This window comes from Mchenga conophoros, linkage group LG3 (assembly GCF_057382185.1).
Source record: "Mchenga conophoros isolate Kocher_MC1m ecotype Shallow Benthic linkage group LG3, M_conophoros_male_GT1.1, whole genome shotgun sequence".
Classification (NCBI taxonomy): Eukaryota; Metazoa; Chordata; class Actinopteri; order Cichliformes; family Cichlidae; genus Mchenga; species Mchenga conophoros.
The window spans coordinates 27,988,567-28,005,099 of record NC_140528.1 but is presented as its reverse complement, the minus strand read 5'-3'; the positions used below and the strand labels follow the sequence as shown (position 1 = coordinate 28,005,099).

The window sequence follows — 16,533 nt, the reverse complement described above, 5'->3', positions numbered from 1 at the left end:
AATCCGAATGTTATCGTTTCTTTCCACTGTGTTCCTGTTAATGATAAACTACAAATTTACTCTAAATTACTAAACTATCAATATTTTAATGTGAGAATCGATTCTGGAACATAAATGATTGGTATCGGAGGAATCGATATTTCAGGATCGATCCGCACATCCCTATTAAATACAAGAAGAGACACACATACTCAAACATGCACGTATATCTAAGGACTTACATATGTCTGCAGATGCTGTTCAGTCATGGTAACACACACACAGTCAGTAGCACACTGTGCTGCACAGTGGCTGTAATTACTTCACACATACACACATTTCCCAAGTGATACCTGACACACACAGCTGCCTGCAGCTCAAACATGTTCGTACATGTCATTCCAACATGCTGCTGAATGGGAGCTCAGACAAAAACATCTAAACACACACACACACACACACACACACACACACAGTGTTGCCAATCGCTATTGGTTGTCCTAAAAGTCGCTAGAAGTCGCTAAATGATGTCATCGCTTAATTTGCATAATTGATCATGCTAATGTAATTGTAACCTACGTTGTTGGAGAGAGAAATAACATCGTGGCAGAGACATCAAGACATAAAGTGAGTTAAAAACGTCCTAAATGCATTTAGAGTTTATTGAGTTTATTTAGTTTATTTATTTTACAAATTAATTTCTTTTAGCAATTATTGTTTTTTTTAATGTCACAATTCCAACCCTGCTCCTTTACCCGGGCTTGGACCGGCAAAAGTGACCCGAAATAGGCGCTCTGGTGGAGTTACTTTGTGTGTGTGTTTTTAAGTAGTTTTAAACCTTGTGATCCACAAAACAGCATAAGAGTAAAAGAAGAACTGACTGCGTTACAGCACCCGCTGCTTGTTGAGAGTAAAAGCGATACGCGCTTTCACGTCTTTTTTTAGCGACTTTCTTTAGAAAAAAAGTTGCTAAGGGGTCTGAAAACTCGCTAAGTTGGCAACACTGCACACACACGCACACAGACTCAGAAAGTTAAACCAGTATCAATTTAAACATTAGACCACAGAGATAATTTGACTCTGTAAAGTAAGAACATTTACAAAGTGATGTTTTTTTTTTTTCAAAACTTCAATATTTTTAAGTGTGGACAGTCTCAAACATGAGGAACTGTTAACAGGGTTGATTTTATTTGATGTGAATGCGATTTTTGCCTGGCATTATTTGAAACTAACCATTTTTATGGTCTTATGTGAGCTGCTGGATCATTCCTTATGAAATGAGTCAAGGCTGAGAAACGTTCCCACACGAACAGCCTTAAATCAGCTACAATATCACATATAAAGAAGCCATGCAAGAAGCCTTTATACTACTATTTGTTCCTTCTTACAGACTCTGAAGCTGTAGAGTTAGTTAAATGTAAATATGCCCCCTTTTTAATTCACAGTAAATATTATCAGACAATCACCCAGGGCTCCAAATTTCCGAGTGTTAGAAAAATGACTGTAATACACACAGAATTATGGCTAGAAGACAAATGTAGATAAAAGGAGATCTTTTATATTTAACTTGTTTTGAGGAGTCCCTATATGATGATATAAACCAAGAAAGTTTGCCAAAATAACACTATTTTAATTTTTTTTAGTAAAATATGAGAAAATAGAAACAAAACACAAACTTAACAATGTGGTGTATGCTGTACAGTGCAGCGAGGAATGCCCAGACTTCTACATTGGAGAGACCAAACAGCCACTTCACAAGCGCATGGCACAACACAGAAGAGCCACCTCCACAGGACAAGACTCAGCAGTCCATCTGCATCTAAAGGTCAAAGGTCACTCTTTCGAGGATGCCAATGTTCACATTTTGGACAGAGAGGACAGATGGTTTGAAAGAGGAGTGAAAGAAGCATCTATGTCCACTGTGAGCGACCATCTTTGAACAGAGGCGGGGCTTACGACACCAACTCTCTGCCATCTATAATCCAGTTTTGAGATCCTTCCCAGACGCCTTAACGCCCACTCACATCCTGGGCCATCTGATCTCAGGAATTCGCATGATAAGGTGGGGCCAGGTTTCACAATGAACACACCCGAAACTCTGGCTCATTGGGACCCACGCCCAGTTTCACACCTTGGCTCAGGTGATTAGAGGATCATCAGGGGGAGGGCGTTTCTCCAAAACATGTGTCCATCAGAATTATGGACAGTCATGTATAATAAGTAGACTTGTTCAGATTTGTCCAACACTTTTGTCTGTCAGTGTTTTACAGAATATCATCAAAGAGTCATGATAGTGACCATTAGTGTCACTGTGGAGAGGCTTATTCCAGCATCACTGACTTCATGGTTCCAGTTTCCATCACTAAGGACTACATGTACTGATGCTGCTGTTAGCCATCTTAGCATGCTACCTCCAACAGGTGGTCAGTGGGAGAGCAGAAGATGATATCAGTGACATCCAAACAAGGAAGGAAGAGACTGTTGAAGGCAGTGAGCTGTGACTGCTGTGAACAGCACACTATTCTTTCCCTGTGTCAACATACATGAGGCTGTTTCAGCTGCTTAGTTATTCAGTGCAACACACCACGAACTCCTTTATACAACTAAGTATACTGAGAGCACACTGCTGTGGTTGCTGTGGGAACCATCCATATATTCAGCTGTTTGGGGCTGAGTCTGCTTCCTCATCCTTGGAAAAAACTCTTAAAGTTTGATGTGTTTTTGACTTGAATTGTGGGGATTATATCATTTCTATATTGTGTTTATTTTTATATCCTGTTATTAAGCTTTGAGCAGTGGCATTTGATTAAATATTTATTCCATTTATTAAACATACAGTTTCAATCATGTTATTACACCTATGGGAAAATGTGCTTACAAAGGAGTTGGCCTTCTGTCTGGTAGGAGGTTACAAGCTTTATCTGCTGAGGTAAGAGGTGAGACAGAATGCAGTGAGGTCGTGACAGCTCGCTTGCGTACACAGACATTATATAGACACATTTCTAGGTTAGAGTTAAGACGTATTTTTCTTGTAACTGCATTTTGTGCCTGCATAAGCAACAGTTTTTTGTAGGATGTGCTTCTGATGTTCCAGAGATAAGTGAGAATAAGAAGATCTACAGGAAGCACCTGGCGTGGAGACAGAGAAAATGTCTTTTTGAGTGTGCGTCAAAGATTGTCAGCAGAAAAGCTGTGGTTACTGTAACTTATGCATGTTATGTATCTGCTTTGATGCATGAGATATAAAAACATGACATATAAAAACATTTTAAGTATGCTTTTTGGGGGGATTTATGCTGAGGATTGTGACGGTGTATTTCCTCCACACGTGTGTTTAATAAAATCATTGTTTTGACACACTTGGACCTGTGGTCATTTGTCATTTCACGAATTCAGGACAGATGTGTGCCAAAATTGGCCTTTCTGTACAACGTCTGTTACGGCCTCTGGCCTCAGGTGGCCCCGCCTTCCTCTAGGTAAATCAATGTGTTCCAGGACTCGTGTGTGATTGGTTACTGGGAGACCCGTGCCAACCCTCTCTTATGCAGAATGAAGTGTGCCAGACCACACGGACGATTGGCTGCCCGGGGATCCCGTGATGCTCCAAGAGGCAATCAGTGGCTGATCGTGCCCACCTGTGGCTACAAAAGGCTGGAGGTCCTTCACCCAGTGGCTGCTGCTTAGGACTAAACATGCAGTTTACCCTTCGTGCCTCCCTCGTCGATCTTTTGTTGAACTTGTTCATATTGCTGAACTTTGTCGAATCTTGGTGCATGCTTTAAACTTAGTCTGATTAGAGTTTTGAGCTGCTAGCTGGCTGTGGGTAGGATTTTGTGAAGCTGGCTTGCCTTAGTTAAAACCCTAGCTTTTATTTTGTGTGCGGCCAGCCTGCCTTAGTTACCCTTTAACTTTTACTCGTGACTGTTCTTTCTTTATGTAATAATTGTCTGCCCAGTGGTCTGTTGAACAGCCCTGTCGGTTTTCTGTTTAAAGTTTGTAATTAAAACCTTTTGCTTTACTCAGTTTTGTGTTGGGGGCTCGTGTATGTTACTCCCTCCCTGACGCCTAGCAGAGGGGGTTGTAACACGTCAACATATTAATTTATTAACAGTACTGTTATTTTTCACTGTTTCACTTTAGAAACATAAATCTTTACACAGACAGTGTTGGGGAGTAACGAAATACATTACATACATTACATATTTAAAATACAAAATATAAGTATCTATATTCAGTTACTGTTAGAGTTAAATTGTTAAATGTTTGTCATTTGTATGTTTACCATTTGTACAGTGTTTAACTCTGATGAAAGAAATTCCACTGTCCTTCCCCCCAGATTCTCGAGGTTCTGGTGGGGGGGTGAAATGTTTTATTGCAGATACATCTTATCTGGAAGATCTGCTTCTTTTGATGTAAGCTTCCTGGGTTTACCACCCTTTGGTCAGCAGGAGGTCTGACACACACACACACACACACACACACACACACACACACACACACACACACACACACACACACACATTCTCACATAACACACACACACACACACACACACACACATAGAATTAGCGGGGCTTGTGGAAACACAGACCCAACAGTTACTGTTTAAAAAGGTGGTATTCAGAATACAGTTACTTTGTTGAAATAAATGGATTACACAGTGATCTTTTCCTGTTTCATATGTTAGGCTATGTCCTCTCTATTTTTGGTTATTTTATTTTTAGATACCACACACACACACACACACACACACGCTCCATGTTCTTCCTGGTTCTTCCTGCTGTTTTCCAGTATGTGATAGAAATATGCCAGCATTAGACAGCATCACTTTCTCTGGGACCTAATCCCTGCCTCGCTGAAAGCTGTTTATATAATTACCCATTCTCTCTAAAAGATGGGATGAGGGAGCCCTGTGCCTCTGTGCATGAAAAAGTCTGCATGCGTGTGACAGAGTGAATGAGAGTCAGGCGGGTAACTTGGCTTAAACAGATGAGTTAAGTATATGGAATCAAACAAAAAGACAATCAGCACTGGGACCAAAGTTAATGGTATTTTGTACCACTGGGTATCTAAATTTAGTAATTCCACGCCAAAGCCCACTGATCAATGACCATGAGTACCATTCACAGAGAGTTGGGGAATGGCTGCTTTAACAGCACTGTAAGATGGCGAAGGATGTACCAAAAAGTCACAGGAGCTTGCAAAGAAAAGCGTCTGGACTTCTTTAAATTGCTTGAAGACGTTTCACCTCTCATCCGAGAAGCTTCTTCAGTTCTAAGGTCAAATGGTGGAGAGTCCCAGATTTGAACCTAGTGGGAGTGTCCCCCCACAGAGGGACAAAAGGACCCCCTGATGATCCTCTAATTGCCTGAGCCAAGCTGTGAAACTGGGTGTGGGTCCCAATCAGCCAGGGAGAGGAGGTGAAAGGTGAAACGTCTTCAAGCAACTTAAAGAAGTCCATACGCTTTTCTTTGCAAGCTCCTTTGACTACGATGACCTGGATGACTGAGAACCTTCACAGACAGATGTACCAAAAAGGTGTTTGACTTTACTGAGAAGGCTTGCAGTTTCTGTGGCTGTGATCAGCTCCACTAGCGGGATTTGTCTCGGTGTGACAGCAAAATTCAACCCTTTAGCAAGGATGTTTTTCTCTGTTTGGGTGAACTGTCTGTCAGACAGATTCTTCACCCACTTGTCCACATCCTCGGTATCACATCCTTCTCTCTTCTAGCCACTGAGGACACTCTCCGTATTTTGCGGTGGTTTCCGACGTACAAGAAGTAAGTCAAACTTCCTTTGTTGCCTGGTCTTAGTCTTCTTGTGCTGTGCTAGACGAGCCTTCTCAGTAAAGTCAAACACCTTTTTGGTACATCTGTCACCATCTTACAATGCTGTGATTGCAGCCATTCCCCAACTCTGAATGGTACTCATGGCCATTGATCAGTGGGCTTTGATCAGTGGGTTTTGGTCAGTGGTTGTTGATCAATGGTAATGAGAATTTGCATAATTAAGATTAAGGAACTGACCTCCCAGCCCATTGTTTCTGCAGTGAGCTGGTTTCAGTCATTATGCAAATGTACTGTTTATAAGATTGGGGAAACCTGCAGTCAGCTGAGACTGAAGAAGTCACTTGGATGAGTGATGAAAAGTGGCCACTTGTTTGTCAAAGGCAATAAATAAAAGAACCCAGCTTTTAAAGAGGAAGTAACCATTGGTACCATGTCCAGAGGCTCTAACAGGACCAATACCCTATGAAGGTGCTGGGAATGGAGAAAAAGCACTGTCACAATGCAAGTGACATATCCCACTGTCATTGAGATGGGTTAGAGCAGTGGTGTCAAACTCCAGGACTTGAGGGCCAGTATCCTGCAGGTTTTGGATCCCAACCTGTGTCAACACACCTGAATCAAATGATTAGTTCATTACCAGGCCTCTGGAGAACTTCAAGACATGTGGAAGAGGTAATTTGGCGATTTAAATCAGCTGTGTTGGATCAAGGACACATCTAAAACCTGCAGGACACCGGCCCTCAAGGCCTGGAGTTTGACACCCCTGGGTTAGAAGGACAGCCACATGAAGAGCCACAGAGGTAAAAGCGACAAAGAGCAGACCCAGACTTCCCTTGTCCCATTGGCAGTTATCAACAGGGTTGTCTGCCTCACCAGTCCTGGGCTAGTGTGGAGGGACCGAGTGGACTTAAAGAAAAGCTGCTCATGCTTCTTCAGGGCAAGAGAGGCTGAATCACCTTTAGTGTGATGTTGCTAGCTCATCACTGCAGAAAATAGTTTCTCATAGATGCATTTTCAATGTTTATAATGTAGTAGGAAAAAAAAGGTCATGTATCGTTACAGCTAATGTATGAAACATTGAGTGAAAGGAAGATTATACATTTAACGTGAATATTTGATTTGTGAAGTAATGAGTATAAATATACACTGCCCTGTGATGGACTGGTAGGCTGTTCAAGGTATACCCGAACTCCAACTTTATAACATCACGGAGCTCTTGTTGCTGCTGTAGATAAGTGGTTAGAAAAATGGGTGCCTGAATGGATGGATGCTGTGAATTATAATAAAGACTTGAATACATCAAAGTGCAGTAATCAAAGCAATGTGGAACATGTTTTGAGCTCAAGAGGTTGTGAAGGGTGAAGGCAACAGTGGTCCCAGTGGTAATTGCAGCACTCAGGCAGAGACCCCTAAACTGGGTGTGTGGCTCCAGCAGGTTCCTGATAATTCCATTTGTGAGGATAATATGAAGTGACAGTTCAGCTGAAAGTTCTATTAATAAGTCAATCAATAATATAATTCACATTTTAAATGATCATATGTGGAAAAGTTTGAATCCTGACCTGAGAGTTTCCACTGCACACTGTGAACTCTTTAGTCCCAACCCGTTCTCACTCCCAAAGCGTAACATTTTACGCTAGGTGACAAATCGTCACCATATTACGTTTTCGGCTACCCACCACGTTCCTAAATGACGACCTCGGAAAAAGAGGAAATATGAGAACCGTCTGGACTGAACCTACACATGTTCGCTCTTATTCTTCAAATCGCTTAGAAACACGCTATTTAACATCATTAAAGTCCTGGTTAAGGTCAGGAATAAGGTTATGGTCAGGGCTAGGGATAAGGTTAGGTTTAGGGCTGGAATACAGGGCTGGAACGTCTACTCCCGCGGGAGCGTCATTGCACTGGATTCCAGCCATAACCCGCCGCGTACCATAAGAACGCCGAAGGTCTCCTTTCGCGTTCCTCAGGAACGCCGCGGGACGTGACAAAACGTCGACATGTTACGCCTCGGGAGTGAGAACGCTCTGTTAGTCCAGCAGACAGAAGCTTCACTCCTGAATCCTGCAGGTCAGAGTTACTCAGGTCCAGGTCTCTCAGACTAGAGGACTGGGAGCTGAGAACTGAGGACAAAGCTTCACAGCTTGTCTCTGAGAGATTACAACCAGTCAGTCTAAAAAAATAAAAGACAAACTATAAAACAAATACTCATGTAAAGTTTGTTATTATATTACTACATTACATGTGGCATCTTTTTTTATTTTTAAAGGAAACCTTAATATTCTAAGACACAACATCATATGGATGAACATGGACAAAATCTTTAATTTCGTTTTAAAAAAAAATAAAATGACATTTGATCTGACCTCAGAGCATTCAGTTTACAGTTTAAACTTTGTACTCCAGCAGACAAAAGCTTTACTCCTGAATCCTGCAGGTTTTTGATGGTCAGGTCAAGCTCTGTCAGACTAGAGGACCCAGAGATGAGAACTGAGGACAGAGCTTCACAGATTTTCTCTGAGATTTCACAGATGTTGAGTCTGAAAATAAAAACATTAAGAAAGACTGCTGTTAAAGTGTAATCAAGGTGTAATAACTAATCCTGTTTGTTTTGTGCTGAGTAGGTTAGTAAAACTTCACTTTAACATACACTCAACAAAAATATAAACGCAACACTTTTGTTTTTGCTCCCATTCCCCATGGGATGGACGTAGAGACCTAAAATTCATTCCAGATACACAATATAACCATCCCTCCCAAACAGTGGTCACAAATCAGTCCAAATGTGTGGTAGTGGGCACATCTGCCATATTGAGATAATCCATCCCACCTCACAGGTGTGCCACATCAGGATGCTGATCTGACATCATGAGTAGTGCACAGGTGTACCTCAGACTGCCCACAACAAAAGGCCACCCTGGAATGTGCAGTTTTTTGCGCTATTGGGGGTCCGGGGACCCAGAACCGGTCAGTATCTGGTGTGACCACCATTTGCCTCATGCAGTGCAACACATCGTCGCATGGAGTCTATCAGATTGTCAATTGTGGCCTGTGGAATGTTGGTCCACTCCACTTCAATGGCTGTGCGAGGTTGTTGGATATTCGTGGGAACTGGTACACGCTGTCGTATACGCCGGTCAAGCACATCCCGAACATGCTCAATGGGTGACATGTCCGGTGAGTATGCTGGCCATGCAAGAACTGGGACATTCTCAGCTGCCATCTGCCCTGAACAATGTGAACCATGATTCATCCGTGAAGCGCACACCTCTCCAACGTGCCAGACGGCATTGAATGTGAGCATTTGCCCACACAAGTCTGTTACGGCGACGAGCTGGAGTCAGGTCAAGACCCCAATGAGGACGACGGGCATGCAGTTGAGCGTCCCTGAGACGGTTTCTGACAGTTTGTGCAGAAATTGTTTGGTTGTGCAAACCAATTGTTCCAGCAGCTGTCTGGGTGGCTGGTCTCAGACGATCTTGGAGGTGAACCTGCTGGATGTGGAGGTCCTGGGCTGGTGTGGTTACACGAGGTCTGCGGTTGTGAGGCCGGTTGGATGTGCTGCCATATTCTCTGAAACGCCTGTGGAGACGGCTTATGGTTGAGAAATGAACATTCAATGCACGGGCGACAGATCTGGTTGACATTCCTGCTGTCAGCATGCCAATTGCACGCTCCCTCATTGCTTGTGGCATCTGTGGCATTTTGCTGTGAGACAAAACTGCACATTCCAGGGTGGCCTTTTGTTGTGGGCAGTCTGAGGTACACCTGTGCACTACTCATGATGTCAGATCAGCATCCTGATGTGGCACACCTGTGAGGTGGGATGGATTATCTCAATATGGCAGATGTGCCCACTACCACACATTTGGACTGATTTGTGACCACTGTTTGGGAGGGATGGTTATATTGTGTATCTGGAATGAATTTTAGGTCTCTACGTCCATCCCATGGGGAATGGGAGCAAAAACAAAAGTGTTGCGTTTATATTTTTGTTCAGTGTAGAAATGAATGAAAATTGTACAAAACAACAATAAATGGTAAAGTTTACCTTTACTGGCTAAATTTTCTCACTTGATAAAAACAAAAAACAAACAAACAAACATATAAACAAACAAAAGAGAATACAAATTCTGATCTGACCTCAGGATATTCAGTTTGGCGTGTGGACTCTCCACTGCAGCAGACAGAAGCTTTACAGCTGAATCATTGAGGCTGTTGGTACTCAGGTCCAGCTCTCTCAGACTACAGGACTGGGAGCTGATGACTGACAACAAATCTTCACAGCTTTTCTCTGAGAGGTTACAGCTGCTCAGCCTGCAAAAAACAACAAGAACAAGAACAACAAAACAATATCTATTATCAAATATAATCACTTTATATGATGAACCTAGGTAATCAAATGAGTACAAATGAGTACACTACAATGCAAAATTAAATTAAAAAAATGTTCAAGAACTTAAGTCTAACAGAAGAAAAATATTTCATTTTAAACACAATTATACCAGTGTATCTAAATGGAAACCAGAGAAGAGCGGGTAGATTTAGTGACACTAGTTCAGTGTCTGCTGGCTCAGGCCAGTGAGTACTACAGTTACTACAGTACTAAACTTACTACAGTACTGTTGGTCACTTTATTAATTCTAATATCTGTGATTACAGTAAATGTGGTTGTAAATAATTGCTCACATGATGGACTTGGTGCAGACTCTTGTTTTTTTTTTTTTGTCAAAAACAAGCTGCCTTTTAAAGTCCTGCCCTCCCTAAATACCAACGTGTTTTCGATTGGACAATTTCAGTTACTGACAAGAAACAGGACATTGACGGCAATTTTAATTATGATGCCCAAGGTTTTTCCTCTATACTGGATATAATCAGGACAGCCATAGCAGAGAATTATATAAAAAAATGAGTGTGTACTTAAGGTGAGACAGAAACCAGAACTTGGATTATAAACATCAAGAAAAGATACAATCTTGTAACTGGTGGCAGATTTCTTTTCTCGTGCATTAATCACATATTTTAATCATATCTCTTTAGTTTAGCAAGATGACTCCTGACACCAGTTGTATGCATGTAGAATGTTTTCATAATTGGGCCTTGGGTTTTATTGCATCTTCACAGACGGTCCACTTGAGACTTGAAAATCTCCAGACATCCTGCTCTTAATGAGGTGATGGGTGGTCGTAACTTTTGTTAGAGTAGGAGGGGGTAAAGAATGAGCTGGACTGAAGGTATAGAGATTTATGATATGCTATGGAATGTTCTTTGTTTAAGAGTGTTTGGCAGATATAAAATATTTCAGGATGGTGTGCCTCCTCAGAAAAATGTTTGGTGTTTGATCTGAACGTTCTCTCCACTGCAGTGTTTTTCATCTTTCTTTCTTTTAATAAACCTCACTTCAAAAGACATGCTTAGCTGGTAGTTGCAGTTTTATTTAAGAGTTTCCACAACATAACTGAGGTATATGCTTTAGAAAAAAAGAACTAAGTGAGCAAGCTGAGGATAATGAACCCGTAAGAGGGGCTGAAGGATCAGAGCCCATAGTCTTATAGGCTGGGTCTGGATTGTCCTTTGATAAGAGCTACAGACAAAAATCTCTCAGAAATGCTGACCGGCTGGACTGAAACATTAAAGGTATCATAGTTGACCAAGTGAGTGATGATCATTTAATTCCCTATTTTTATGTATTTTTAAGTGTTCTCTGAACTGATCATGCCTGATTTAATATTACTTACAGAGCCTTGTTGGAGGCTTTGACCACTGGCAGCAGCCTCAGAAGAGCCTCCTCTGAAGCAGAGTATTTCTTCAGGTCAAACACATCCAGCTCTTTTTCTGATGACAGTAAGATGAAGACCAGAGCTGACCACTGAGCAGGAGACAGTTTATCTGTGGAGAGACTTCCTGAACTCAGGGACTGTTGGATCTCCTCCACCAGAGAACGATCATTCAGTTCATTCAGACAGTGGAACAGATTGATGCTTTTCTCTGCAGACAGATTCTCACTGAGCTTCTTCTTGATGTACTGGACTGTTTCCTGATTGGTCTGTGAGCTACTTCCTGTCTTTGTCAGCAGACCTTGTAGAAAATTGTGATTGCTGTTTAGTGAAAGACCTAGAAGGAAGCGGAGGAACAAGTCCAGGTGTCCATTTGGACTCTGTAAGGCTTTGTTCACAGCACTCTGGTGGAGAGATGATTTAAACCACATGGACGTTGTTTGTTGTTCCAGCAGATTGAGTCCAGAGTTGATGAAGGTCAGATGGACATGAAGAGCAGCCAGAAACTCCTGAACACTCAGATGGATGAAGCAGAACACCTTGTTCTGGTACAGTCCTCTCTCCTCTTTAAAGATCTGTGTGAACACTCCTGAGTACACTGAGGCTGCTCTGATATCGATGCCACACACTGTCAGGTCTGATTCATAGAAGATCAGGTTTCCTTTCTGCAGCTGATCAAAAGCCAGTTTTCCCAGAGACTCCATCATCTTCCTGCTCTCAGGACTCCAGTGTGGATCTGTCTCATCTCCTCCATCATACTTTATCTTCTTTCTTTTGGCCTGAACCACCAGGAAGTGGATGTACATCTCAGTCAGGGTCGTTGGCAGCTGTCCTCCCTCTCTGGTTTTCAGCACATCCTCCAGAACTGTAGCAGTGATCCAGCAGAAGACTGGGATGTGGCACATGATGTGGAGGCTTCGTGATGTCTTGATGTGGGAGATGATGCTGCTGGCCTGCTCCTCATCTCTGAATCTCTTCCTGAAGTACTCCTCCTTCTGTGGGTCAGTGAACCCTCTGACCTCTGTCACCATGCCAACACAGTCAGGAGGGATCTGATTGGCTGCTGCAGGTCGTGTGGTTATCCAGAGGCAAGCAGAGGGAAGCAGTTTCCCCCTGATGAGGTTTATCAGCAGCACATCCACTGAGGTGGACTTTCTAGGGTCAGTTAGGATTGTAGTTTTGTGGAAGTCCAGAGGAAGTCGACACTCATCCAGACCATCAAAGATGAACACAACCTGGAAGTCTTCAAAGCTGCAGATTCCTGCTTCTTTGGTTTCAGTAAAGAAGTGATGAACAAGTCCCACCAAGCTGAACTTTTCCTCTTTCAGCACATTCAGCTCTCTGAAAGTGAATGGAAATATGAACTGGATGTCCTGGTTGGCTTTGTCTTCAGCCCAGTCCAGGCTGTATTTCTGTGTTAAGACTGTTTTCCCAATGCCAGCCACTCCCATTGTCAGCACTGTTCTGATTGGTTCTTCTCTTCCAGGTGAGGCTTTAAAGATGTCTTCTTGTCTGATTGTTGTTTCTGGTCTGTCTGGTTCCCTGGATGCTGTTTCAATCTGTCTGACCTCATGTTCATTATTGACCTCTGCAGTCCCTCCCTCTGTGATGTAGAGCTCTGTGTAGATCTGATTCAGAAGGGTTGGGTTTCCTGCTTTAGCGATCCCCTCAAACACACACTGGAACTTCTTCTTCAGTTCTAACTTGAAGTTAATCTGACACTTCTCAAGAGCCTCTGAAATAATAAACAAAAGCGGTTAACATGTCAGTATCAATGCCTGGGCAGAAACAGTCAAATTATTACCTGACCAAAAGGGTCCCTACATAGAAGCTACAGATAAAGTGTATCCACAGCCTTTCACTTATTTCACATTTTGTCATCCATTCTTTCAAAATGTGGTAAATTCACTTCTCAGGTCAATTTTAAAAAAAATAAAATACCACATAATGACAATGTAAGACACGCATGCTTGGAATTCTTGTTAATGTATTAAAAACTAATAAAATGTTGCCATACATAATAATTCATAATTCTTTGTGGAAGTACATCTGGCAGCAATTACAGCTGCAAGTCTTTTTGATTATAATGCTTAAAGCTTGGTAAACCTAATTTTACACAGTTTCTTTCATTCTTCTTTGCAGAACTGGTGTCAACTGGGTCGGTGTCACACCCTTGAAACACCCGTAGCTAGTCAGGCCCCTGTAGTTAGGGAACAAGGTACCATAGGGCCCACTTGCTCTCCCTCAGCGGAATGTGCCGAGCAGCCAGGGAAACAGGCTGGCTGGCTGGGTGATGGTGAGGAGGAAGCATAGTCCTAAACAGAAGCCCCAGGTACACCACCAACCCGTTCATGTGTCTAACAGTTTTTCCCCACTCGGCGACACACCCGCCGGGGGTCAAACTCTGGTAATTGGTGATTCTGTTCTCAGACATGTGAAGCTAGAGACACCAGCAACCATAGTCAGTTGTCTTCCAGGGGCCAGAGCAGGCGACATTGAAGGAAATTTAAAACTGCTGGCTAAGGGTAAACGTAAATTCAGTAAAATCATAATTCACGTCGGCAGTAATGACACCCGGTTACGCCAATCGGAGGTCACTAAAATCAATATTGAATCGGTGTGCAACTTTGCCAAAACAATGTCGGACTCTGTAGTTTTCTCTGGTCCCCTCCCCAATCAGACCAGGAGTGACATGTTTAGCCGCATGTTCTCCTTAAATTGCTGGCTGTCTGAGTGGTGTCCCAGAAACGATGTGGGCTTCATAGATAATTGGCAAACCTTCTGGAGGAAACCTGGTCTTGTTAGGAGAGACGGCATCCATCCCACTTTGGATGGAGCAGCTCTCATTTCTAGAAATATGGACAAATTTATTAAACCCCCCAAAATATGACTATCCAGAGTTGGGACCAGGAAGCAGAGTTGCAGTCTTACACGCCTCTCTGCAGCTTCTCTCCTCCTGCTACCCCCCCCAAAAACCCATCTCCATAGAGACTGTGTCAGCTTCCAAAGAGACAAAAAAAAAACTAAAAACCAGCAACAAACAACTTAAACATAAACAATTACAAAGAAAGAACAATACAGTATCCACATCTGAACCAAAGAGTAAAACAGTGAAATGTGGATTATTAAATATTAGGTCTCTCTCCTCCAAGTCTCTGTTAGTACATGACTTAATAATTGATCAACAAATTGATTTACTCTGTATTAGATTATAATATTATTTTATGCCATGCTATACCCCTAATTAAAGATTGTGAATTATTATGTAGTTTTAGTTTGCATTATTCTCCTGAATTAGAAGAAGCTGACAACTATTGCATTTTTTTTTCTAAATGACATCAGAAACAGCAGTATGCGACATTACGTGATGGCAGAGCTTCAGTTCATCCTTTGTCATTTTTTTTTTTTTTTTTTTTTTTTAATAAATAGGACAGGGGGAATGAATGAGAGAAAGAGGGGGAGAGAAAGAAAGAAAACCAAAGGGGAGAAGAGACGGTGAGAAGGGGGGGGAAGAGAGAGAAAAAAAAAAAGAACTCCTGGGTCACCTGTATGGAGAAAAAAAACAAACAAACAAAAAAAACAAACAGAGGAGACAGCAAACAACAAAGAGCAACATAATAATAGAGAAAACAAAGCACCATCACAATAAACTAGCTAGTCATAGATATCAATATTTACTAAATAATAAACGATATTGTGCAGCACGCAAGATAGACAGCGCACAGTGTGCTTTGAGGCAGCAGCCAAGAAAGCTTTAGTCCGCGTCTGTGAATACCCATGTGTGCATACCTGTGTGGATCAGCATGCTTGCATTCCAAAGGTTTCTCCATGTAATGATCTGCTAGGGAGTGTGGGGGGGCCACAGCCCCGTCCTCCAGGGTGTGAAGCGGGTATGGAGGAGATCAAAACTCCAGACATCCAGAGGCCCCCAGAACACAAGAGACCATGGAAGACCAACAGAGGGGCAGCTGCGCCACTGTTCTAGTAAGAGCTGAGGAGAGTCCCAGATGAGGGCTCACTCAGCAGCCGCGGAGCAGAAGCCAGGGGGAGTTGCAGTGACGCGCCCGTGAGCTCCGCCGGCCCCCAGCTGTGCCTGAGCGACCGAGCCCCAGGCCGAGAGGCCGGGGGCACCCCACCTCCAAAGGGGCCCGAGCGAGCCCCAGGCCCCAGGCCCCGACAAGCGGCCGCCAAGGAGTGAGCCGGTGTGTACCCGGACAACTATTGCATTAGTTAAACTGATTTGCATTACATTAGACTGCTGATTTATTGTGAATGAATGATATTGTTTTATGATGCATTATACTGCTGAGCTATAAGAAATACTGTTGGCAGAAAGTTATTGTCTTATTTGTCTGATTAGAAGAGAACATGCTGGAGTTTTCTGCCCCATCTCAGCAGGAGCAGATAAACAGGGAGCCAAGGTCGTAGCTTAGGCGCTGTGTGAGAGAAAGCATGTGAATGTTTAGGCTTTTATGATAAGGTGGAGGCACCAGAGGCTATAAGAGTTTGATCAATGCTCCACCATTTTGAGATCAGAGGCTGTCTGCATCAGTGTCCATCTCCCACGTGTGTGATCATTAAAATCATCGTTTGACTCAACCCGACCGGACCAGTGTTGTTATTGTGGTTTTTCCTCGTCTCCATCCCCAATATTTTGAACCATAACATCTGCCTTACAGAAACCTGGTTGCAGCAGGATGATTATGTTAGTTTAAATAAATCAACACCCCCGAGTCATTCTAACTACCAGACATGACTTAATAATTAATCAACAAATCAAAAAACACAAAAACTAATCTTCTTTGTTATCATCTATCATCCACCTGGGCCTTACACAGAGTTTCTGTCTGATTTGTGAGTTTTTATCTGATTTAGTGCTCAGCTCACATAAAATAATTATTGTGGGTGATTTTAACATCCATTTAGTGTCACAGTCAGTAAAAGCAGACTACAGCGTGATGCAAAAGTTTGGGCGACCCTGTTAA

The 16,533-nt window shown here is 42.6% G+C and overlaps 1 pseudogene across 1 annotated transcript in view; it reads right to left on the bottom strand.

Moving 5' to 3' along the window:
* The window catches only part of LOC146577969 (uncharacterized), a 31,415-nt pseudogene extending 17,556 nt beyond the window's left edge, over nt 1-13,859 (bottom strand). The window contains exons 1-5 of the transcript XR_014891326.1: nt 13,787-13,859; nt 11,510-12,543; nt 9,915-10,088; nt 8,138-8,311; nt 7,713-7,944 (exon numbers count right to left, since the gene is read on the bottom strand). The product of XR_014891326.1 is annotated as an uncharacterized LOC146577969 (transcript). The remainder of the gene's footprint in view (nt 1-7,712; nt 7,945-8,137; nt 8,312-9,914; nt 10,089-11,509; nt 12,544-13,786) is intronic.
* Between the last annotated feature and the right edge of the window lie 2,674 nt (nt 13,860-16,533).